Genomic DNA, 25431 nt, shown 5'->3' with positions numbered 1-25431 from the left:
TCAACCAACATTGCTCCCAAGGAGTGGCCCACATAGGGCCAAATGTACAGTGGGCCCATGGTCGCACACAAGGGCCTAATGTGCATCATTATGAGCCTCACTAAAGGGCCTAATATACATCATGATGGGCCTCCATAAATACAACAAGTTGGGCCTCTTACAAGGGCCTCATATATCACATTGGGCCTTATCAAATGAGCCACAAATGCATCACAATGGGTCTCATGAAATGGGCCCCAAATACATCAAATGGGCCAAATTAAATGGGCCGTACCAACTACACCATTCATCCATCTTTAGGGACAATTTAGAGCATTATCCAAAAAAAAGAATCATATCAAAAGGTCATCTGGACCATACCACTAATAACGGTGGAGACAATGATTTTACACTGTCAAAACCTCAATGGGCCCACCATAGCTTTCATTTCCCATCCAGTCTGTTCATAAGGTCACAAGGACCTAAACTGGGAGGAAAAACAAATATCATATTGGTCCAAAACTTCTATAACCAAAGGGGTTTCAATGGTAGACGTTTAATCCCACTATTTCTGCAGTGTGGTCCACTTGATAATTAGATTTGTCTTATTTTTAATCTCAAGCCCTAAAATTATCTCTTAAAATGGTTGGACGATGTAGATAAAGCACCTGCATCATGGTGGGTGGTCAGACGGTGCAGCAACATCATGGTGGGACCGCACATGGCACCGTCCAAATAGGTGACGTTTGGTACGCCAGCCAATCCCTTTCCCAATCAGGTGGGTCCCCACGTGGGGCCCACCACATATTATATTAATATATATATATATATATGCATTATAATATATATAGATTACATATAATATATATATACTACATACATGGGTCCAGCGTCCAGGCCTTAGAGGGCCTGGATGTGGACACGCTACACGGTGGGTCCAACCGTCTCTAATAGATGGTGTAGATGAAGCACATATTAGTGGGGTCCACTACAATAGGATAGAGAGAGAGAGAGAGAGTAAGAGAGATAGAGAGAGAGGAAGAAATGTGAAGGGGAGGGACCCCGCCACTATGAGGCCCTCCCTATATAATGTATACATCAAGTGGGTCCCACAACAAGTGGGCCCTTAAAACAAGAATCAATGGTGGATCACCCACATGTGGCCTCCTTCTTTAGCTCCTTGGACTCCTAGGCTCCTTATCTTTGATCTTGATGGAGGTTGACAAAGAATGAAGGCTTGAGATGGGATATAAGAGGGTAGGAAAGTGGGCCAGACTTGGCTCGGGAGACTTGGAGAGCTTTGGACATTGGAAGCTCTCTCTTGGGAGTTAGGGGAATTATTAGAGAATGAGAGAAAGAGAGAGGAGTGATTGATTGATGAGGGATGGGTGGAATGGGTGTTGTAAGGCATGGGGATGGGAAGGTATGGGTTTGCTTGAAATTTGGGTAAAAAAGGGATGGGTGGAGAGAGAGAGAGAGAGAGAGAGAGAGAAAGTTGACTTACGGAAAGAGGGGATGGGTGCTTGTACTTGTGATAGGGTGAGGTGGCATAGGGTATGGATGATGTACTTGACTTGATTGATGTGACATTTGGTAGAGATTCCCTCGAGTTTTACAATGCGCGGTGTTTTCCTAGAGATGAACGCAGGCCCATAACTCCTGGCCTGGGTATCGCGTCGGCGTGCGAGAACTGCTTTAGAACCATGGCGATAGTGCAGTCGCTAGGGTACAAGTTTCAGGTTAAGCCGACTCTGGTATGTAGTACTCGGCTTAGGATCATGTGCAAACGTCGGATACGAGTCAAGGGTTGCCAAAATTTGACCGGGAGGACTGAGGAAGCCTATGGAATGGTGCAGTCTAAGATATGGGCCTTACACAAACGATTAAAGGTTGCAGAAGTAGTAAAGCCACATGAATACAGCCCTTGCTAAGATAGGAGATCAACCACATAGTTGGCAGCTCTTTGGGGTCTCCTGCTTTGGCATGTGAGCTCCCCTACATGTGTGTTAGCTCTGCTTTTATGGGTGTTGGGTTGCTACTTTGCTTTTGATTCTGAATGGGCTTGGCCATATGGGCCTGGTTTAGGGTTGTTTTGGGCTTGACAAGATGAGTTGGTTAGGTAGGATGACAAGGTAGGCTGATTGGGTGAGTCGACTCAACAAGTTGACTTAGTGACCTGACTCGATGAGTTGACCGGGTTTGACTCGGCTCTTCTTAGGGGTAGGCTTTGGTTTTAGGGTTAAGGTTTAGCTCAGTCTGATTAATTGGGTGTTGGCTTTGGGTTCGGATTAGATTTAGAGTTTTGGAATTAAGATTAGGATTCTTAGTGTATAGGCTTCTAAGGTTTATGTTTAGGGGTTATGTCTAAGGTTTGGATTAGGAGTAGGTTTAGGTTTGGAATTTTGTCCAATCATAATCAACTTGTCGGCCTGGGTGGGGTGTCAACAGATGCACCTATTTGATGGAGGTGAATTTGCACATGGTGCAAGATACCATGGCAACGAGAAAAATCTTGACGAAGCTATACAATGAAGGCAATGTCCTAGGGGTGAGGTTAGGACTAAATAAAAAAATTTCAATTAATACACAATAACTTAAACTAATATGTCAATTTAAGCTAAGGCATTTAACTCTAAGGCTTATAAGCCAATAGAGGGTCCAATCACATAGTCTCCAATAGATATAACATTCATGTAACTGGTCTATATATGATAGTATACATGTGTGTGGGATGTGCTAACTATTCCAATCCTAATGTTTATCTAATCATGCATACATATAATTCAACTAAGCAATCACATTAAGCATAATTAGAAAAGTGCTCAAAAGATAATCCCAAATACAAGCATCTATATTAGCTTAGCTTCTCTATTTTACTCTCGGAGGATGCAATCACCTTTACACCCCTACACAAGGTCCTAGCATATAGTACTCCCGCATTTGGCTCCCGCAAGATACTTTAGGTGGTTTTTAATCAGCTAACCAATAACCTCGGTCCTAGTCCAGGGACCTACGTTTACTCCTGCCGAAGGCTACCACAAAGACTAACATGTACACACCTTTATCGAATGAATTTGGCCTTACACAAGAGCCTAAGTCCTACACAAGAACCTATTGAGTTTGGGTTACAAACTCTTACCCTCAATCTTACACAAGAAAATAGAGTATGGACTCATACATGACACTTGATGAATCGAGCCCCTTTGACGCACCTTCTTGCGTAGCTTGATCAATGATCTCCTGTGCTTCAATCAGCTCCCATTTTACTCCCGTGATCGATAACTCTGATGCTTACCAATGCTTCAACTCCAAGATCAAACATATTGCATGCAATGCTCCATTGAAGTGACCAAGGTAATGGGAGTTGGGTAGAATCTCTTACAACTAATAATAAGTTGAACTCGTAGGAGATTCTCCTTGATGGACACTCTAGGGGTTAATAAACATTAAGATTTTATAAAAGAATCAGTATCTAAATTCTAAAGAAGGCTTAATACCATGATCTTCTTATATCATAACTTGGAACGGTCATTATAGTGAATTATCACTAAGAAGAGAGCATCGATCTCATTAGAAAAGAGCTTATGAGGTTTGCTAGAGTTTAGGATGCACTAGGGCCTTTAAAATGCCAAAATCCATGAATTTCTCAAAGATCTGAATGCAATATACATATATATATATATATATATATATATATATATATATATAACAGAAAGGCTCCAATGAATCTCTAATAGCTAGGGTCGATCGATTGAGCTAGGCAGAAAATGGTCTAGTAAACTCAATGGATTGTTTTTGCCATGTTCAATCGATAGAGCTTGATTGCTTGAGAGGAATCGAAGATTCTTCGATCGATCGAGCTCGTTCCTCAAGCATTTGAACTAAATTATATTTAAGTCAATTGCTTGCTGGACATTTTTTGTCGTGTTCAATCGATCGATCAAGCTTTGCTCGAGCACATGACTAAGTCTACTAGTTTATGCTGTTTGATTTCTAGCAACTTGGGATCTTTATAGCCTATCATATCATGATCTAATTAGGCTCATAAGGCTAAGGGATGATCAAAATAAGGTTTACCTATTAAGCTATGATCATTTAAAGGTTTAGGGTTGTTTTGGGTCATGGTTAGGGTCTCCAAGGCACCTCATTTATATGTTCTTTACTCATTAATGCTCCACATCCTCGTGTATATTCCTTTTTTAACTAACAAGGGCTTGACCGACTACATGACACGTGGACTCACGTGATTGAAAAATAAGGTGCACAAATCAGTGCATTAACAATCTCCCCTTTTATCAATTACATGACAAAAAACTAACTTGGACAATGTCATGGTCCATACCAATGGCATACCGAAATAACTCAAAATATTACATGCTGATTACACTAAGACATGTAACACTAGAAATACTCCCCATACTTACTTCCCCTATCTTTATCAATCCCTATATAGAATAAACAAATCCTTCAAAACAGAATTCATTCTTTTGGTGGAACTTGATATCTCTCTTCCTTTTGTTAGTATTTGATAAATAGTTAGTTCCATAGATTTTCCACTAAAAAGTCTCTGAAGGTCTTAGTGGCTACATGGAGGTCAAGGTATTCAGTCCCTATTTTTATCTTAAATATATTGAGTCTTAAGATATGCTCCAGTGCTCCCAGATCATTGTAAAGTTATTGTGCTCCTAGTTGCATCAGTTCAGTTAGTCCAATTGAATGATTTCTAAAAAGGCCGAGCTATTAAGTCCTAGAGAGGGAGGGGGGGTGGGGGGTGAATATGTAATAACCCGGAAAATTTCGTGCAAAGACCCGAGTACTACCTCAGATTTTTTAGAAGTTTTATTGTGAGTAATTAGCGCTAAACTCGATTGCTTGTGAAATTAGCATCAATCACTTTAAATTTGATCTGCAGGACTTAAAACCTGTAGAATTGTTAGCGCTATGTTACTCTGAAATCTGGGATTCAACGCTAAATCTAGTTGCTCTCGGGAATATTTGGAATCTTTGTATTGGACTTGGACCGCGCGTCGAAAGTCTGATAGCGATGATCTTAGGCAGTTATGGTCACCTTGTTGGGCTTGACCATCACCTCAAAAGTCAAGTCCAGATGATGTCCTGGGTCAATTTATTTGAGTTCGGAGTAAAGAGTGTGAGAACGGTGAGAAATTAAATATGATTTTATGAAATCTGAGTCGTGTCGCTTATGCGACGATTTTAAGCAATCTGACCGTTGGATTCTGACCCAATTTCACCCTCGGATCAGGGAAGGTGGCCCAGGCATGTCGTAATGCTTGTGGACCTGATCGAGTTTCGGTGACCGTTGAATTGAGATTGGTCCGCCACGGCTGATTTGTAAATCCGATTAGTACGAAAACTCAGTCTGACCTAGATCCATGGTCAGTGAGCTTAAGTCCGACCGCACGTGGAAAAAGGACCATCGAAAGCTCTCCGTTGGATCGAGAGAGGCCTGATTTGGTTATAACCTAAGTATACCTTGGCCCTGGGGCTATTTTCATCAATGTTAGGCCTATATAAAGACCTTAAAACCCTCAGTCTCTATTCCATACGAATTTTCTAACCCTAGCTAAGAGAGAGAAAGAAAGTGAGAGAAAAGTTGGTGAATCATCTTGAGATTCTTCCTTGTTGCTTTACATCCCTAAACCATTACTTCTGAATCGTTATACCGGCGTTACATAATCGGGAAGAACTCTATAAATCATACATGTTACTAAAAGTATATACTAATAAGGGAATTAAGGGTACATATAAACATTAAAATATAGAGCATGTTTATTATGATCATTCAAAAGATATACCAATTGAATTAGGAATGACCAATGACAGTTTAAACTAAAAATATATGATACCAAAATTCAGCAACTTTAATGCTTAAAAAATCAAGATAAATGAAGTTATAATCCTCAAATATATCAATTAAGCACCCATACACCAAGTTCCGATCCTAAGACTCTACAAGGAGGATTTCTAACATAATTTGTCTCATAATAAGCATAATAACAAGTTTATCCAAATCACAAAGGCAACATCATCATCACATATCCACTAATATAAACTTTGAATACAATGCTAAAAGGGGAAATACATATGTCAAAATAAGATCAAAGCTCTGGAAGACAGCTACATGCTCCAAGCTTCACGCTGTTGTAACCTAACATCACCTACATGCATCTATCGTGCATAAGCTTATAGAAAGCTTGAAGGGTGGTGTAAGTATGTGCGATGCATGTGCCAAGTACCCAATACAATGCCATAATTATACAATATCAGAAATACAAGCAAGATCATAAATCACATGATATCAGAGTAAGCGAAAATATACTGGTAAGTCCATGAGTGCTATCAGCCATACCAAGGCTATGCGATGCAAAACATAATAAGACAATAATAGATGCCGAAGATGTAATGCAATATGTAAATCCTGCTGAGTTCATCTAGGCCATATAAGCGTAGAAACAAAACAACCCAAAATGCCATATGCTTACAGATGTAATATAATATGCGATGCGAATGAAATGACCAATGTGAAGTCGGGATGATAGTACGAAGTATCGCAAGCTATGGGGTCCATCACAAGAGCCTTTTATCCAAACCAGTCCCATACCTAAATTTGGATAGTCAAACTCAATATGGTAAACTCCTGATCTCATATTAGTCGCGTGCCCCAACCGAAGTCCTGACCATTGTGAAAGTACACATAACAAATAGTTGGGCACCACCGGCCCGAGTGGATAGTGAATGAATGAATGAATGAGTATGCAACTCCTGCTCAATAAGTCCACATATTAGTATGGTTCCTCTCTGGGATCATCACAGGGGACTATTACACTCTACGCTAGCTTGTTGCCCCTATCCAAGCGCACAACTGGGTAAGTGAAAGAGACCTCACTATCTGCCTACTATTATCGGGCCCAGCTCTTCGATAGCAGACCCATTCCTTAAGCTAGTCAAATTCAACCTAGGCATTGCCCCCTCACTCAGGCGGGTAAGATCACACCCCCTCCCAACCGACCACGACACAGTGAGAGACACGACCTACTAGTATATGGCCCTCATGGGCTCATATATATCCACTCGGTCTCGACGTTGGGGCGTCTCCTGGCCACGAAGGTTTAAGGATTTTCACTCAGGGATATCTATGGCGCTCGTATACTAGAACCAAACATTTTTGGTGTCCCATTTGGGCATCCACGATATGCCTGTGGAGGCTACGACCTTGATGTTGCTAGGGCGTACAATACTCACAATATACAATGTAAGATGCATGAGTCATACAATTCAGTCATGCATCAATCCTACGCAGTTCGTGCGCTCATGTGAGACAATCCCCACCTATCAAGGAGTCTCATAGCAACTTGCCCAATGACATATGCAATGGTCAATCACATCTCATAATAAACATGTAGATGATGCGTATGGGCATGTATCATGACGTTATGCTATCACATACTCATAATCGGTATCGATAATTAGTATTGATAACCAACACTGATAATCGGCCTCGACAATTGGCCTCGACAATCGGAATTGGCCAAACAATGCCTAAGGGAAGGTCATAATGTGGACATTGAACCATCATTGCCCAACAATGTGGCCATTTAACCAACATTGCTCCCAAGGAGTGGCCCATATAAGGGATTCATATAAAACTTAACGGGTCATACATACATCGCACTAGGCCTCAACCATGTGCCTTGAATACATCACAATGGGCCTTGCCAAATGGGTCGGAAATACATCACAATGGGCATCATCATATGGGCTGGGAATAAATCACAATGGGCCTTACCAAATGGGCCAAAAATATATCACAATGGGCCTCTACACATGGGCTCCAAATACATCACAATGAGCCTCATCCCACGAGCCCCAAATACATTACATCGGGCCTCATCAAATGGGCCCCAAATACATCAAATGGGTCGTATCAATGGGTTGATTCAAATGGGCTGAATCAAATGGGCTTCACGTATATCAATCAAGCCCACCCTTATGTATTTTTGAGATCCGACCTATTCATAAGTTAACATAGAGGTAGATGAAGTGAGAGCAAAAACATCAGCTTAATCAGAATTACCGTGGCCCTTAAGAAGTTTTGAACGGTGAATGTCACTGTCCCCACTATTTTAAATGGTGGGGTCTACTTAAATTATAGATCTGTCTTATTTTTCTTCCATCACAAGCCTTAAAATTATCTTTTAAAATGGTTGGATAGTTTGGATGCAACACATGCATCATGGTGGGTCCCATAGGGATGGACAACATAAATAAAGCAGGTGGGACCCACAGACTTGGTGACGCCACTACAGCAGCTATGTAGTGAGGTACACCAGCCATCCCACCTCCTCATGCATGGGGAGGTGGGGTATACAATACATACATCAATGAGTCCCACGTGGGGCCCACCATAACATATATCTTCCATCCAACATGTTGATAAGGTCACACAGACCTGAATGAAAAGGAAAAACTAATTTCATAATAATCCAAAACTTATGGACCAAAAAAGGGTCTCAATGGTAGATGTTCAATCCAACAGTTTCCTATGACGTGCGCTACCTGAGCTTGTATACGGCTGATTTTTAGGGAGACCCAGTGCCTAAATGGGGCCCACCCAAATGCACGGGGTTGATAACACCACACATCACGGTGGGGCCCATAGCTGGGACACGTGGTCCCTGCCCATCCGCCTACAGCGCAGCAGGACGCTACTGTGCGTCCTCAGTTAGCAGCAGCAGTTTCTGCTACTGTTGTCTTATTTTTAATTTTTTTATAAAATAGGTTTTTTCACGATTTTTCATAGGTGAGGCTCGCATCAAGAGAATCCAACCCAACCATTACATTCTACGGCTCAAGACAGACCAATCAAGCCCAACATTTGGTATGTTTTGGTGTGTAAAAATATCATAGTGAATTTTAACAGTAAAAACTACTGTTTTCTATGAAATGGCGTGCTAGATAATCGGATTAACTTAATTTTTCAGCTCAACGCCTAAAATGAGCAGGGGAATGAAATGGACAGCGTGGATTAGAGTCATACATCAACGTGGGGCCTGCGTGAGCGGCCCACCCAAAACCTTAAATATATTATTATATTTCTTTTGTTTGGTTGGCCGGTCAACTCCACACGGTCAGTGCACACCCCACTGTGAAGCCACGTCTAGCGTCCCTGAACGCTAGACGGATGCACATAAGACATATCTAAGGTGGGCCCCACATACAGGCGTGCTACCCAGGTGGGCCATCAAATGGTTGGATGGTGTGGATAAGACACACATCAAGGTGAGGTCCATCCGAGTGGGCCACATAGCCACATCATCATACAAAAATAAAAAGAGAGGGAGAGAGAGAAAGAGAGAGAGAGAGAGAGAGAGAGAGAGAGAGAGAGAGACGTGTGATGGAGGGAACCCAGTACTCTGGGCCCTCCCTTTTCATGCCTTCGACCGTACATCAAGTGGGTCCCAATACATGTGGGCCCACCAAATAAAAAATCAATGGTAGAGATTTCTTCTCCACCAAAATAGAAGGTCTAGATGACCCTATTCAAGTAAGGAAAATAAATATCATGATGGGGTCCATGGAGAATGGCCCCATCATGGAATGATCATGAGAATCAAGGTGGGCCATCGGCCACACCTAGGGTCCAAAGTGAGATCCATACCATCAATCGGTAGGCCTCACTTGGCCCATCATCAAAGCATGAAATCTAGGCCTATAAAACACTCACCGTTCAATCTTCTTGGTCCGATGGAACACCGAGCTCCTTGTGTCCCTCTTTGATGGAAGGTGATGAGAGATGAAGGGCTAGGATGATAGATCTTAGAAGAGGAAGTGGGCCACACACAACATCTCACTTTTCTCTCATGGAATAGCTTGGATGTCCACTTTTCTTCTCCTTTGTTGCTTGGAAAATGTGAAGTGAGAGAGAGAGGGGTGGTTGTAAGAGAGGTGATGGATGATGGAGTGATGGATGTGAGGAGATGGTATACTTGACATGTATGGGTGTGTAAGAGAGAGGGTGAGAAAGAGTTGACTCTGGGGTTACTCTTGTACTTGACATGAGGTGATTAATTGATTGATTGAATGATATATTGATGGGACATGTTGTAAAGATTCTCTTGGGTTTGCAATTGCGTGGTGTTTTTCTCGAACTGAACATGGGCCCACATCTCCTGGCTAGGGTATCAGATCGGTATGCAAGATGTTGTGTTGGAACCACGGCAACGATGCGGTCTCAATAGTACATGTCTCGAATCAAGCCAATTCTGATATGTGAGACTCAACTTAGGATCGTGCCCAAACGTCGGATACAGGTCGAGGGTTGCCAGAATCCGACCAGAAGGATCGCGGAAGCCTATGGAACAGAACAGGCTAGGTTACGGGTCTTACAACTCTCCCCTCCTAATAAAATTTCATCAAAATTTAAAATACGACACAACCAATACAGAGTTCACGAGGGAGGGAAACCCTATCACTATAGATATATCAGAACACACCATACTAAAATAATCGAACACCTAAGAGAGGGGGATAATGTCTATGAATCTCAACCTTGCGCTCTCAAGGCGCCTCATCAATAGAATGGTGACCCTACTAATCTTCAGATCCCGAATCAGAAATGATCGAAACAGGAATACTATGCAGCCTCATAATCTCAACGGTAGGGAATTACATCAAAAGTCTCTGAGTTATTCGAACTTGGGGATCTAATCATTCTAAGTTCTTAACAAGCACAAAGTACAGGATAGTTATCAGCGGATATGTGGTGTTATCTTTAGGTATTCCCAACTTATGCTCTGATACCATCTTCTGTCACGCCCCAAATTCAGAAACCGAGCTCACAAAATTTTCGATCCCCGAATCCGGTGCCAATAGCCTCCATAGTACCCCATTCTCTGCTCCTGGCACTCATACACCCGATTCCGATCCTGAGATTCTTCAAGGAGGATTTGTAACATGATTTGTTTCATAATAAGCATAACCACAAGTTTACCCAAATCACAAAGGCAACATCATCATCATATATCCATTAATATAAACTTTGAATACAATGCTAAAAGGGGAAATACATATGTCAAAATAAGATCAAAGCTCCGGAAGACAGCTACATGCTCCAAGCTCCACGCTGCTGCAACCTAACATCACCTGCATGCATCTATTATGCATAAGCTTATAGAAAGCTTAGAGGGTAGTGTAAGTGTGTGCGATGCACGTGCCAAGTACCCAATACAATGCATAATCATACAATATTGGAAATATGGGCAAAATCATGAATCACACAATATCAAAGTAAGCGGAAATATGTTGGTAAGTCCATGAGTGCTATTAACCGTACCAAGGCTCTGCGATGCAAAACATAATAAGACAATAACAGATGTTGAAGATGTAATGCAATATGTAAATCTTGTTGAGTCTGTCTAGGCCATATAAGCGTAGAAACATAACAACCTAGAATGCCATGTGCCTGCGGATGTAAGCAATATGCGATGTGAATGAAATGACCAATGTGAAGTCGGGATGATAGTACATAGTATCGCAAGCTATAGGGCCCATCACAAGGGTCTTCTATAGAAACTAGTCCCATACCAAAATTTGGATAGTCAAACTCAATGTGGTAAACTCCTGATCTCAGGTTAGTCACATGTCCTAATCGAAATCCTGGTCATTGCGAAAGTACACGTAACAAATAGTTTTGCACCATCGGCCTAAGTAGATAGTGAATTAATGAATGAACAACTATGCTACTCATACTCAATAAGTCCACATATCAGTACGGTTCCTCTCTGGGTTCATCATCGGGGTCTATTACACTCTATGCCAGCTTGTCGTCCCTATCCGAGCTCACAACTGGGTACGTGAAAGAGACCTCACTATCCGCCTACCAATATCGGGCCCGGCTTATCGATAGCGGACCCATTCCTCAAGCTGGTCAAATTCAACCTAGACATTGGCCCCTCACTCAGGCGGGTAAGGTCACGCCCCTTCCCAGCCAAGCATGACACAGTAGGATACATGGCCTACTGGTCTACGACCCTCATGCGCTCATATATATCCACTCCGTCTCGATGTTGGAGCGTCTCCTACCCACAGAGGTTTATGGATTTTCACATAAAAACATCTATGTTTTCCGTATACTAGAACTAAACATTTTTGGTGTCTCATTTGGCCATCCACGATATGCCTGTGGAGGCCAAGGTCCTGATGTTGCTAGGGCGTACAGTACTCACAACATACAATGCAAGATGTATGAGTCATACAATTTAGTCAAGCATCAATCCTACGCATTTCGTGTGCACATGTGAGACAATCTCTGCCTATCAGGGAGTCTCATAGCAACCTGCCCAATGACATATACAATGGTCAATCACATCTCATAACAAACATGCAGATGATGCGTATGAGCATGTATCATGATGCTATGCTGTCACATACTCATAATCGGTATCGATAATTGGTACTGATAACCAGCACTGATAATCGGCCTCGACAATCGGATTTGGCCAAATAAGGCCTAAGGGAAGGTCACAATGTGGACATTGAACCATCATTGCCCAACAATGTGACCATTTAACCAATATTGCTCCCAAGGAGTGGCCCATACAAGGGATTCATACACAACTTAATGGGCCATACATACATCGCACTGGGCCTCAACCATGGGCCTTGAATATATCACAATGTGCCTTGCGAAATGGGTCAGAAATACGTCACAATGGGCCTCATCATATAGGTCGGGAATACATCACAATGGGCCTTACAAAATGTGCCGAAAATATATCACAATGGGCCATGTCCCATGGGCCTTAAATACATCACAATGTGCCTCAACCCATGGGCCCCAAATACATTACATTGGGCCTCATCAAATGGGCCCCAAATACATCAAATGGGTCATGTCAAAAGGCCGAATCAAATGGGTTTCATGTATATCAATCGAGCCCACCCTTATATATTTTTGAGATCCGACCTATTCATAAGTTAACATAGAGGTAGATGAAGTGAAAGCAAAAACATCAGCTTGATCGGAACTACCGTGGCCCTTAAGAAGTTTTGAATGGTGAATGTCATTGTCCCCACTATTTTAAATGGTGGGGTCTACTTGAACTATAGATCTATCTTATTTTTCTTCTATCAAAAACCTTAAAATTATCTTTCAAAATGGTTGGACAGTTTGGATGCAACACATGCATCATGGTGAGTCCCATAGGGATGGACGGCATAGATAAAGCAGGTGGGACCCACAGACTTAGTGACGCCACTATAGCAGCTATGTAGTGAGGTACACCAGCCATCCCACCTCCCCATGCATGGGGAGGTGTGGTATACAATACATACATCAATGAGTCCCACGTGGGGCCCACCATAACATATATCTTCCATCTAACATGTTGATAAGGTCACACAGACCTGAATGAAAAGGAAAAACTAATTTCATAATAATGCAAAACTTATGGACCAAAAAAGGGTCTCAATGGTAGACGTTCAATCTAACACAGTTTCCTATGACATATGCCACCTGAGCTTATATACGGATGATTTTTAGGGGGACCCACTGCCTAAATGGGGCCCACCCAAATGCACGGTGTTGATAACAACACACATCAGGTGGAGCCCACAGCTGGGACCCGTGATCCCTACCCATCCGCGCACCATAGCACAGCAAGACACTGCTGTGCATCCTCAGTCAGCAGCAGCAGTGTCTGCTGCTGTTGTTTTATTTTTATTTTTTTTGAAAAATAGGTTTTTTCATGATTTTTCGTAGGTGAGGCCCGCATCAGGAGAATCCAACCCAGCCATTGCATTCTACGGCTTAAGACAGCCCAATAAAGCCCAACATTTGGTATGTTTTGGTGTGTAAAAACATCATAGTGAATTTTAACGGTAAAAACTAGTGTTTTCTATGAAATGGCCTGCAAGATAATCGGATAAACTTAATTTTTTGGCTTAACGCCTAAAATGAACTGGGGAATGAAATCGATGGTGTGGATTAGAGTCATAGATCAAGGTGGGGACTGCATGAGCAACCCACCCAAAACCTTAAATCTATTATTATTTTCTTTTGTTTGGTTGGCGGGTCAACACCACACGGTCAGTGCACACCCCACTGTGAAGCCACGTCCAACATCCCAGGATGCTAGACGGTTTCACATAACACATATCTAAGGTGGGCCCCACATACAGGCGTGCTGCCTAAGTGGGCCACCAAATGGTTGGATGGTGTGGATAAGACACACATCAAGGTGGGGTCCATCCGAGTGGGCCACACAGCCACATCATCATACAAAAATAAAAAAAGAGAGGGAGATAGAGAGAGAGACACGTGTGATGGAGGGACCCCGGTACTATGGGCCCTCGCTTTCTATGCCTTCAATCGTACATCAAGCGGGTCCCAATACATGTGGGCCCACCAAATCAAAAATCAACGGTAGCGATTACTTCTCCACCAAAATGGAAGGTCTAGATGACACTATTAAAGCAAGGAAAATAAACATCATGATGGGGTCCATGGAGAATGGCCCCATCATGGAATGATAATGAGAATCAAAGTGGGCCATCGGCCACACTTAGGGTCCAAAGTGAGATCAATACCATCAATCGGTAGGCCTCACTTGGCCCATCATCAAAGCATGAAATCTAGGCCTATAAAACACTCACTGTTCGATCTTCTTGGTCTGATAGAATGTCAAGCTCCTTGTGTCCCTCTTTGATGGAAGGTGATGAGAGATGAAGGGCTAGGATGATAGATCTTGGAAGAGGAAGTGGGCCACACACAACATCTCACTTTTCTCTCATGGAATAGCTTGGAAGTCCACTTTTCTTCTCCTTTGTTTCTTGGAAAATGTGAAGAGAAAGAGAGAGAGAGAGAGAGGGGGGGTGGTTGTAAGAGAGTTGATGGGTGGAGTGATGGATGTGAGGTGATGGTGTACTTGAAATATATGGGTGTGTAAGAGAGAGGGTGAGAAGGAGTTGACTTTAGGGTTGCTCTTATACTTAACATGAGGTGATTGATTGATTGATTGAGTGATTGATGATGGGATATGTTGTAAAGATTCTCTTGGGTTTGCAAACACGCAGTGTTTTCATCGAACTGAACATGGGCCCCATTCTCCTGACCAGGGTATCAGATCGGTACGTAAGACACGGCGTTGGAACCACGACGACGGTGGGGTCGCAATAGTACAAGTCTCGGATCGAGCCGACTTTGATATACAAGACTCGGCTTAGGATTGTGTGTAAACGTTGGATAAAGGTTGAGGGTTGCCAGAATCCGACCGGAAGGACCGCGGAAGCCTATGGAACAGTACATGCTAGGGTACGGGTCTTACAGATTCAAACTCATATGTATCATCCCATGTTAACGCCATAGCCTTGCCTTTATATCTTACTTTTCTAGAGAAATCAATGGCAATATGTTCATAACCCTCATAGTTATAACATTGGACCTGCTTAGGTTGTTTAACAACATTATATTTATGATTTTTAACTGTCATGTCCCTCTTGCCACAACTCTTCCATCTATTCAATTTGAGAAATTTCTTGATTTTTCTTTCGAAATCCTCATCCTCATCCTTATCATCATTATCACTATCGAATTTAATAATCTTATGAGATGCCTATGTGAATGCTTATGAGATGTTTTAAGGATGCCTCGTTTCTTTGCTCTAAAGGGGGCCTTAAAGTGCGGTTCATATGTTTATAGGGAACTTAAGAATTCTTTTTTCATTCATCTCATTTATATTCATTCACTCTTCTATTGAGGTTATTTTGTGAGTGAACCTATTGGGAAGGGATCTAAGTATTTTCCTACATATATGATCATCCGAAATTCTCTTTCCTAAACCCCACATGGAATTGTAAATATTATTAAGTTTAGAATAAAACTACATGAAAGTTTCAAACTCTTCCATTCTAATGTTTTCAGATTTGGTCATTAAAAGTTGAAGCTTCGATCTTCTTATTATGCAAGTTCCCTCGTGGGAGACTTCCAATATGTCACATGCTTCTTACCCATTTCACATGTGCAAATACATTAAAATTCATCATGTGAAACCTCACAGTAAAAGCATTAAGAGATTTGGCATCATAGGTATATTGTGCTCTCTCATTGGCACTTTATTTAGATTTATCTTTGGGAGAGCTAATGGTTCTGACTTGTTCCATGGGCATTGTCCATCCTTATTTAACAATACCTAAACCATACGGTCAAATAATTTTAGAAAGACCCTCATCTTAGCCTTCCAATATGCATAGCTAGACCCATTAAAATAAGGTAGTCGTCTGACAGCACATCCCTCTTAGGTAGACATTATTCTTAAGTGTCATGGATCAACTCAAGGTAGTTAAGCCCTTTAAGAGCTACCATATTTCATACCAATTAAAAGTACAGATGGTGTGGGATACCACATCTATGCGTTAAAGCTTAGCGGAGCTATAAAATAAAGGTTATATCCTTGGGGGGATTAAGACTAAATAAAATTTTACAAATTAATACACAATAGCTTAATTAAACTAATATGACAATTTAAACTAAGTAGGCCAATTAACTCTAAGGCTTCTAAACCAATAGAAGGCCCAACCACATAAACTGCAATAGATATGACATTCAAAGTTATGTCATTCAAGCAAACTGGCCTATATATGATAGTATACATTTGTGTGTGGGATGTGTCTTAGCATTCATCTAATCATGCATACATATAATTTAACTAAACAATCACATTAAACACATGGATGTATGGTGGTTCAATTTTCGTACTTCACTCCCAGCAGACGCACTCAACCCATGAGTATACCATATTTCACTATCATAGGTTTTAAATATGGTTCACCTCTAACCTTTACATCCCTACATAAGGACCTAGCGTACACTCCCACCAGAAGCTCTCACAAGAGACTTTAATTGGTTTTAATTGGCTAACCAACAACCTCAATTCAAGTCCAAGGACCTACGTTTACTCCCACCAAAGGCTCCTACAGAGACTAACATGTACACACCTATGTCTGATGAATTCAGCCTTATATAAGAGCCCAAGTCATACATAAGAACCTATTGATTTTTGGTTACAAATTTTTAACATCAATCCTACACAAGGAAAGAGAGAGAGAGTGAACTCAAACATAACACTTACTTGTCGATTTGAGCCCCTTTGACACGCCTTCTTGGGTTACTTAATTAATGCTCTCAAGTCCATCAATCAGCTCCCCTTTTTCTCTGCCAATCGATAACGTTGATGTGTTGTCAATGCTTCAGCTCTAAGATCAAGTATCTTACATTCAACGCTCCATTAAGGTGACCAAGATGATGGGAGTTGAGTAGAATCTCTTACAACTAATGAAAAGTTGAACTACTAGGATATTCTCCTTGGTAGACACTCTACAGGTTGATAGACACTAGGATTTGCCAATAGAATCGGCATCCAAACTCTAAATAATGCTTAAAATCATGATCTTTTTATATAAGAGCTTGAAATACTCATTAGAGTAAATAATCACCAAGAAGAGAGCATGAATCTCATTAGGAAAGAACGTAAGAGGTTTAGTAGAGCTTGGGATACACTAGTGGTCTCTAAAACGTCAAAATTCATGAACTACCCAAAGATCCGAATGCAATAGATGTAATAAAAAGGCTCCAACAAATCTCTAATGGTCAGGCTCGATCAATCAAGCCTGGCTTTCAATCGATTGAGCTAGGCCGAAAATAGTCCAGTGAACTCGCTGGATTGTCTTGGACATATTCAATCGATCGAGAAGAATCAAAGATTCTTTGATCGATCGAGCTCATGCCTCAAGTGCATAAACTAAATTATATTTAGGAAAGTTTCTTGATAGACTTTTTTGGCCATGTTTGGTTGATTGACTCAATCGATCGAGCTTTACTCGAGCACACCACTTAATCTGTTGGTTTACACAATTTGATGTCCAGCACCTTAGGACCTCTATATCCTATCTTATCAAAAGTTCAAATTAGGCTCCTAATTCTAAGGGATTATCAAAATAAGGTATCTTCAATATTAATCTGAAGTCTCTATCTCCCTTAGGTTGCACCCAACTCTCCTTAGGTGGCACCGAACATTGTTTCAATCGAAACTAAGTTTTAAGCCAAATTAAATCTAAAAATCATAGTTTCTTGATGGACTGTTATGTGCACATTCGATCAGACCAAACCAACCTCAGGTGGGACTGAACAATATGTTATTTTTGTTTATGTACTTTGTGTTTTTTCAGTCCTTTTCTTCATCTTTTATCCTTCATTTTTTTGGATCTTTGACATGCAAATTCTTTATTAATGTTCTTCAAATCTCCAATTCTGCGCTTGATCTCTTTTTGAGCTTTACATCTTCCTTTTAAGCAAATATTCATCTTTAGTCCATAATCACCTCGCATGAAGAAAACATATATAATTATATCAAAATAACACTTAAATACAAGGAAATCTAATATAATTAAGAGGATAAATATACAATATTTAGGCATTATCATGCCCCCCACCCAGCATTTTGCTAGTCTTAAGCAAAACGTGTGAAAGATATTTTAAAACCAAATGAACAAACTTCCTTCAATCAATTCTAAAAATAATACAGATTATAGAAATCCAAAATACACTAATGTGGAGCACTACTTCCACTTAAACACTAATTCTTGGTAAATGTCCTAATAAAGCTCAAAGTGTTAATCCTATAATTTGAAATTTTCTAAACATTGAGTTCCATAGTAACATTGATGATCAAAAACACATTAAGGATAACCAAAACTTAAACCAAAATTTTCCTTACAATTCAATATTCTACTCATCCAGGTTTTGATTTTTCCATAGACGACTCTCACACTATATACAACATTTTCTTCTTCTTTTCTTTTCCACAAAAGTCCTTTAATGGAACTTTAATAAGTATCCCTTTTCGATGACAACTATGTTTTAGCTGAACATTACATTCTTCTTTTTTCAATTCTCACTTGAACATGATGGAAAAATTCTCCAGGTTTGGTTCCTATCATTCTCAATAATCATCAAGTTAACAGTACAATATCAAACTTAAACTTTAATGTGTAAGCTAGATGTGAATTCATGACTCAATCAATATTTAAAACTTCCAATTCGAAGATTAAAAAATTCAAGCTTAACTTTGAAATCTATCAAATAACTAAAATTTAGGTGTCAAAAATCCTCAACAAGTTCATCTTGCATAGCCAAAATCTAATTTTCATCAGTAAGGGCTTCATTTACATTAATCGGTTCGATCTGAGAATTGAAGCACACATAATTACAGATGTTTTCCAATTGTCTTCTAATTTGAACACCAGTTTGAGGGTTACTGAGTATTTGATTAGTAAGATGATCCTTGACTAACCTATTCTCAGTTGAATCTGATTTTGATGATGGTTTAGATTGATTAACAATAGTAATTTCATCATCATGTTCATAATTAGGAGTGACAGTTTGATCATCAATAAAAACATTTATAGATTCTTGTATTACTCCGGTCCTGGTATTCAGGACACGATATGCTCTACTATTTAGAGCATACCCTAAAAATATACCCTCATCACTTTTTGCTTCAAAATTTCCCAGATGTTCCCGATCTTGTAAAATGAAGCATTTGGTTCCGAAAGTACGAAAATATTTCACTGAAGGTTTTTTATTAAACCAGAGTTCATTCGATGCTTTATTTTTACATGCTCTTATATAAACTCGATTAAGAATATAGCAAGAAGTATTAAGAGCTTCAGCCCATAAGTTTTTTGCTAATGTTTGATTGTTAATCATAAGACTCTCCATTTCTTGTAGAACTCTGTTTTTCCTCTTAGCAACACCATTTTGCTGAGGGGTTTTAGGAGCAGAGTATTCATGTAATATTCCATTGTCATTATAGAACTTCTCAAAATTGTTGTTTTAAAATTCAGTGTCATGATTACTTCTTATTCTTTTCACAGATAGTTCTTTTTCAGTTTGATGTGTTTAAATAACTCTTTCACTTTGTCAAAAGCATCCGAATTTTTCTTAAGAAGGCTACCTAAGAGTATCTGGTGTAGTCATTAACTATAAATAAAAAGTATTTCTTACCGCCTCTACTCTCTGTTCGAGTTGGTCTAACAAAGTCCAGATGGAGTAGTTCAAGAGGTCTAGTTATGGCTATGGAGTTCACCTTTTTGTGCAATTCATAATTTGTTTGCTTATTTGGAAGACACCACATACTTTCTTCTCTAATTTATTTTTTTTTTGTTTGGGTAAGCTTCGAAAATGATCTCTCTTGTTTAATTTGTATAAGTCTCTATAGTTTAGATGCCCAAGACATTAATGCCATAATTCAGTTTCATCTGTTTGGACCATGTTGCAAGAGTGATTTGAAGAACAAGATTCATCAATGATATAGCAATTTTCAGAACTTCTTCGACCATTTAATATTATATGGCCTTGGTTATTAGTTATCTCACATCCATGATCTAAAAATTTAACAATATGATTATTATCACATATTTGAGATATGCTCAACAAATTATATTTTAAACCTTCAACATAAAAGACATCTTTAAAAACAGGTAGGTTAGGAAGTTTTCCATTACATCTTCCGATGATTTTACAGTTACTACCATCTTCAAATGTTACTAAGCCGCCACCAATTTGATTGATGTCTGATAGTATCACCTTATCACTTGTCATATGTCTAAAACATCCACTATCCAGGTACCTAAAAGTGCCCTGGTTTGTCAATTTACGTGAGTGTTGAGTCAGTCATACAAATAAGCCACAAGCTGAAGATTACAAGATCAAGAACTCAACCAAGAAGAAGTTCAAGCACTCTGCACAGGTAAACCAAGCCTCACTTCCTTAATCAAACCCTTAAGTTATATGACCCCAATCAACTTAGTCTTACCCTCAACAATTCTTTAAACCATCTTTAGTAAGCTTAAAATTTAAATAAAATTTAAACACTTAGAATATTAGAGGAGTAAACATGAACTATACAAGAAAAATGAATTGCATCGATTTACAATCAAAGACATGTTTGATTTTATCGAACATAATTCGAGAAAATCGATAAACAGGCCCATTCTGTTCAACAACAAAATGATCATCTGCTAAGATTTATCGATTATATCAAACATTATATCAAACAGAGTTCGATGTCATCGAAATTCAAATTTCGATAGCATCGAACTAGTTTTGATTAAATCATCTTAAGGAAACTCCCTCTATACAAAAAATATTCTCTAAGTTTTCATTGATGTAATCGAGTCACCTTTGATCACATCGAGAGTAAGTTATTGTTGGCATCGAAAATTGTTCGATTACATTGAAAATCAAGAGTATTTTGTCTAGCAAGCTATCTAAGTATATCCAACTTTTTCAATTAAAACGAAGACTCTTCGATGTCATCGAACGTCAAAATTCAATAGCATCAAAGGGTGATCGATTGTATCGAAAATTAGGACAAAATCTTCCACCAGCCAAGGGTAAATTTTCTAAAGAGAATCCGATGGGATCAAACCTCCTCTCGATTACATTGAAGTGCACGTCGATGGAATCGAAAGGTGTTCGATAAGAGCGAGCTGAATCTGTTCTACACAAAATTTATATGAGTGTAGAATTTCGATGCAATCGAATAAAGCTCGATAACATCGAATTTCAAGTTTTGATGTAATCAAAGACTAATTGATAGCATCGACAATGACAGATTTCTACCCATTTTTTTACCATTGGGATTTCAACATTATAAATACACATGACTTGCTTCTTGTAAAAATCAGCTAGAATTTAAAAGAGTTTAAGAGAGTTGCTTCAAGAATTAATAACCTTTTCCTCATTCCCTCTTTCACATTAGAGTTCATCATTCAATCCTAGGCATAAGCATTTACTCACATCTTCATTGCTTGGATTGAATTATGAACTCTAGCATTTAATGAGTTTCTAAAAGCACTCAATAGGCAAATCATTGTGTTGGAACTCTTGAATGCATAGCTCATGGGAATCTTCTCTATGTGTTTAACTCACATCATCTAAATAGAGAAGAACAACAACACCCTAAACCTCATGACCTCAAAGCATTGATCGAAGCATTAGAAGTGGTTATGGTTCAAGGGAGCTAAAGACTCTTCATCAACATTAAAGACCTTCAGATTGTGTGAAAAAGGGGCTCACTCACTTATTGTAAGTATAAGGAGTCCATTAAGTCTAAAGCCCTTTCCTTGTGTAGGATTGGGATTCAGAATTTAAGTGACAAACTCGCCAAGACCTCTTTGTAGGCCTCCGACGGGAGAATATGTGGTCCTTGTGTAGGATGTATTGTCCTTGTGAAGGACATGTTGCCTTGTGTAGGCATAGGTTGCCTTATGCAGGCTCCTAGTTGTGTCCTTGTGTAGGACTCATCGCCTTATGTCGGCACCTAAGGCAACCTTTTGTAGGTCTGTTAGTTAACCTTGTGTAAGTTGTGAAGGTTCATGGTTAACCTGATTTAAAACCATTAGATAGCGAAATTTGGTACACTCTAGGAGAGAGTGTGTTTGCCAGGAGTGGAGTAGGTAAGTAGCTAAACCACTATATATGATTGTATTTGGGATTTCTTTTTGTGCATTAATCTAATTATGTTTATGTCTATCAAATGATTATTATGATGCATGATTTAGTAAATGCATAAGTACTAATAGGAATCACATCCCACACATTATCACATACACTATCTTTATAGTCTTGTTTCTTTAAATGAAAATCTTGTGCAAGCCTAGGTGTTTGGACCCTCTATTAGCTTGGAAGCTATAGAGTTACTTTGCCTTATTCGTATTAATTAAAGTTAGTCATTATTTGTTGTTATAAGAAAATAATTTTTAAAAAGTCCTATTCACCCCCCTCTAGGACACTTGGACATACTTTCATACTTCTACTATAGCGTTTCTACCACATTTTCAGTACCATCTTGAATGGCTACTTGCTGTGAAAGCTATGTGGATAACAAGAAACTTATCTTTTAGAACCCATTTCAATGTGGTTTTAGGTTTAAGAGGATCTCTTACTATACGTTATGTTTGAGAGTAAGAGTTGTTCTTGTTTCTACTTACTCTGTTATTTCTAGAGTTGGATTTCAAGAGCTCTTTAAGTAAGTCCATTATCTTATCTGCTAGAGGAGGATTACTATTTTTCCTTTGGTATTTATGATTGTTGGCCTTAGTTTTTGGATTAGAATTTTTTTGAAATGGTTTTTCATTCTTCTTTTCTTCTATTATAGTTTCTACTTTAGATTTTGAAGATTCACCTTTTACAAATATGGGAGTCGATTTTTTTAATTTTTCTGTACCATTCTTGATATATCCCAAGGCAGATTTGTCGCTACTTCGATGAGATGTAGTTAATAACTTCTCAAGTCTCTGGTCACCTTGGGTGTATATCAAAGTCTCTTTTAAAGTTTTAAGAGAAGCAACTTCTAATTTTAAATTCTCATTTTTGGCTTTGATATTTTGAATTTTAAAAATTTTCATATTTAAATCTAGTTTGGTTTTCTCAAAACAATCAGAAAAATAAGATTTTTCCAAAACAGATTTTTCAAGTTCTAATTTCAAATCAACAAATTTTTCTTTTTGAATTTTCAATTTGGCCGCAATCTTACAACTTTCTTTGTATAGGGCATCATAAGAAATTTGAAGATCTTCTTCATTTTTAGAATCACTTTCAGGAGTTTCATAGTCAGAAATTTGACAACCATCTGAGGAAGTGATTCTAGCTATGGTCATCAATGACTTTTCTTCTTTCTTAGTTTCTTATTCTAATTCATCAGTTTCTTAATTGAATTCAGATTCTGATGATTCATCCCTAGTGGCAATCACACCTCTTCTTCTTGATTTATCCTTCTTAGGACATTTTGAAGTTATATACCCATATTTAGAATAGTTGAAGCATTGTGTGTCTTTAGATTTTGATTTCTAAACATTTGAATTTCCTTTTCTTTTGTCAAAATGTTTTTGAAAATCTGATCTATTTTTATTCTTAAAAATTTTATAAAACTTTTTATCCAACATAGTCATATCATCTACATTCTCATCATTTTCATAATATGAGTCTTTATATTTAGATTTAGATTTAGAAGATTTAAGGGCTATGGACTTGTTCTTAGGAGCTTTCAAATTCAACTCATAGGTTTATAGAGATCCAACTAATTCTCCTACCTTCATAGCATTGGTATCCCTCAATTCTTGAATCACAATGACTGTAGAATTAAACCAGTCAGGAAGTGATTGTAGTATTTTTGCACACACTTTGCTTTCAAAGAATTTTTATCCAAGACCCCACATAGAGTTAACATGTCATTTAGTTTAGTATGGAAGTCCATGAATGATTCATTTTCTTCCGTATGGATTTCCTCAGACTTTGTTGTGAGGATTTGAATCTTAGACTTTTTGACAATGTTAGTCCCTTCATGTGTCATTTCGAGAATATCCCGTTCTTGTTTTGTTGTATCACAAATGATTCTTTTGAATTCATTTAGTGATAGAGCAAAAGAAATAACATTAAGGGCTTTTGCATTAGCACTACTTTCACATTTTTGAATTGTCATCCAAAAGCAGTGATTTTGTTCATGGATGTGGTTCTATTTTCAACAACTACTTCTATCATCGGAGGGATCCATTAGGTCATGGTGGCTTGCCACACACTTTCATCAATGGACTTGAGGAAAATCCTTGTCCTTGCTTTCCAATAAGAGTAGTTTGAGCCATCAAAGGGAGGTGGCCGGGAAATGGATAGACTATCGAAATTTGACATTCCAATAGCTCTAGATCTAGATCTAAGATGTTAATCCCAAAAAAAGCAACCTTGATCTGATACTACTTGAAAGGAAGACCTATACATGTCCTGGAGGGGGGTGAATAGGACTATGCCAAATATTTTGATATAATACAGAAAATAAAACAATATGTGATGCCCCGGTCCCTGCTCCAATGTGGGCAGGCGTGATGTGGGCGGGGCTGGGTGCTTGGGCGAGCTACTATTGGAGGTGACTGTCGATGGAACTCTATCCCACATCGCTTGGACAGTCGTTCGAAGTCCTGACTATATGTGGAGGCTATCCCTTAATTGTTGTGATGCGTTTTAAAGCCTTACGGGGGAGACCCCAAAGCGGGCAATATCACAATGGCAGGGTGGGTCGTCTCATTTGGTATCAGAGCTGAGGACGACTCTGTTCTAACGGTGGGAGATTATGACGCCCCGGTCCCTACTCTAATGTGGGTGGCCGTGATGTGGGTCGGGCTGGGTGCTTGGGCGAGCTACTGTTGCAGGTGATTGTGGACGGAACTTTGTCCCACATCGCTTGGACAGTCGTTTGAAGTCCTGGCTATATGTGGAGGCTCTCCCTTAACTGTTGTCATATGTTTTAAAGCCACACGAAGGAGACCCCAAAGCAGACAATATCATAATGGTGGGGCATGTCGTTTCACAATAATACTCAA

This window comes from Magnolia sinica, chromosome 2, assembly GCF_029962835.1.
Source record: "Magnolia sinica isolate HGM2019 chromosome 2, MsV1, whole genome shotgun sequence".
Taxonomy (NCBI): domain Eukaryota; kingdom Viridiplantae; phylum Streptophyta; class Magnoliopsida; order Magnoliales; family Magnoliaceae; genus Magnolia; species Magnolia sinica.
The sequence above is the reverse complement of the archived record's forward strand: the minus strand, read 5'-3'. Positions refer to the sequence as shown.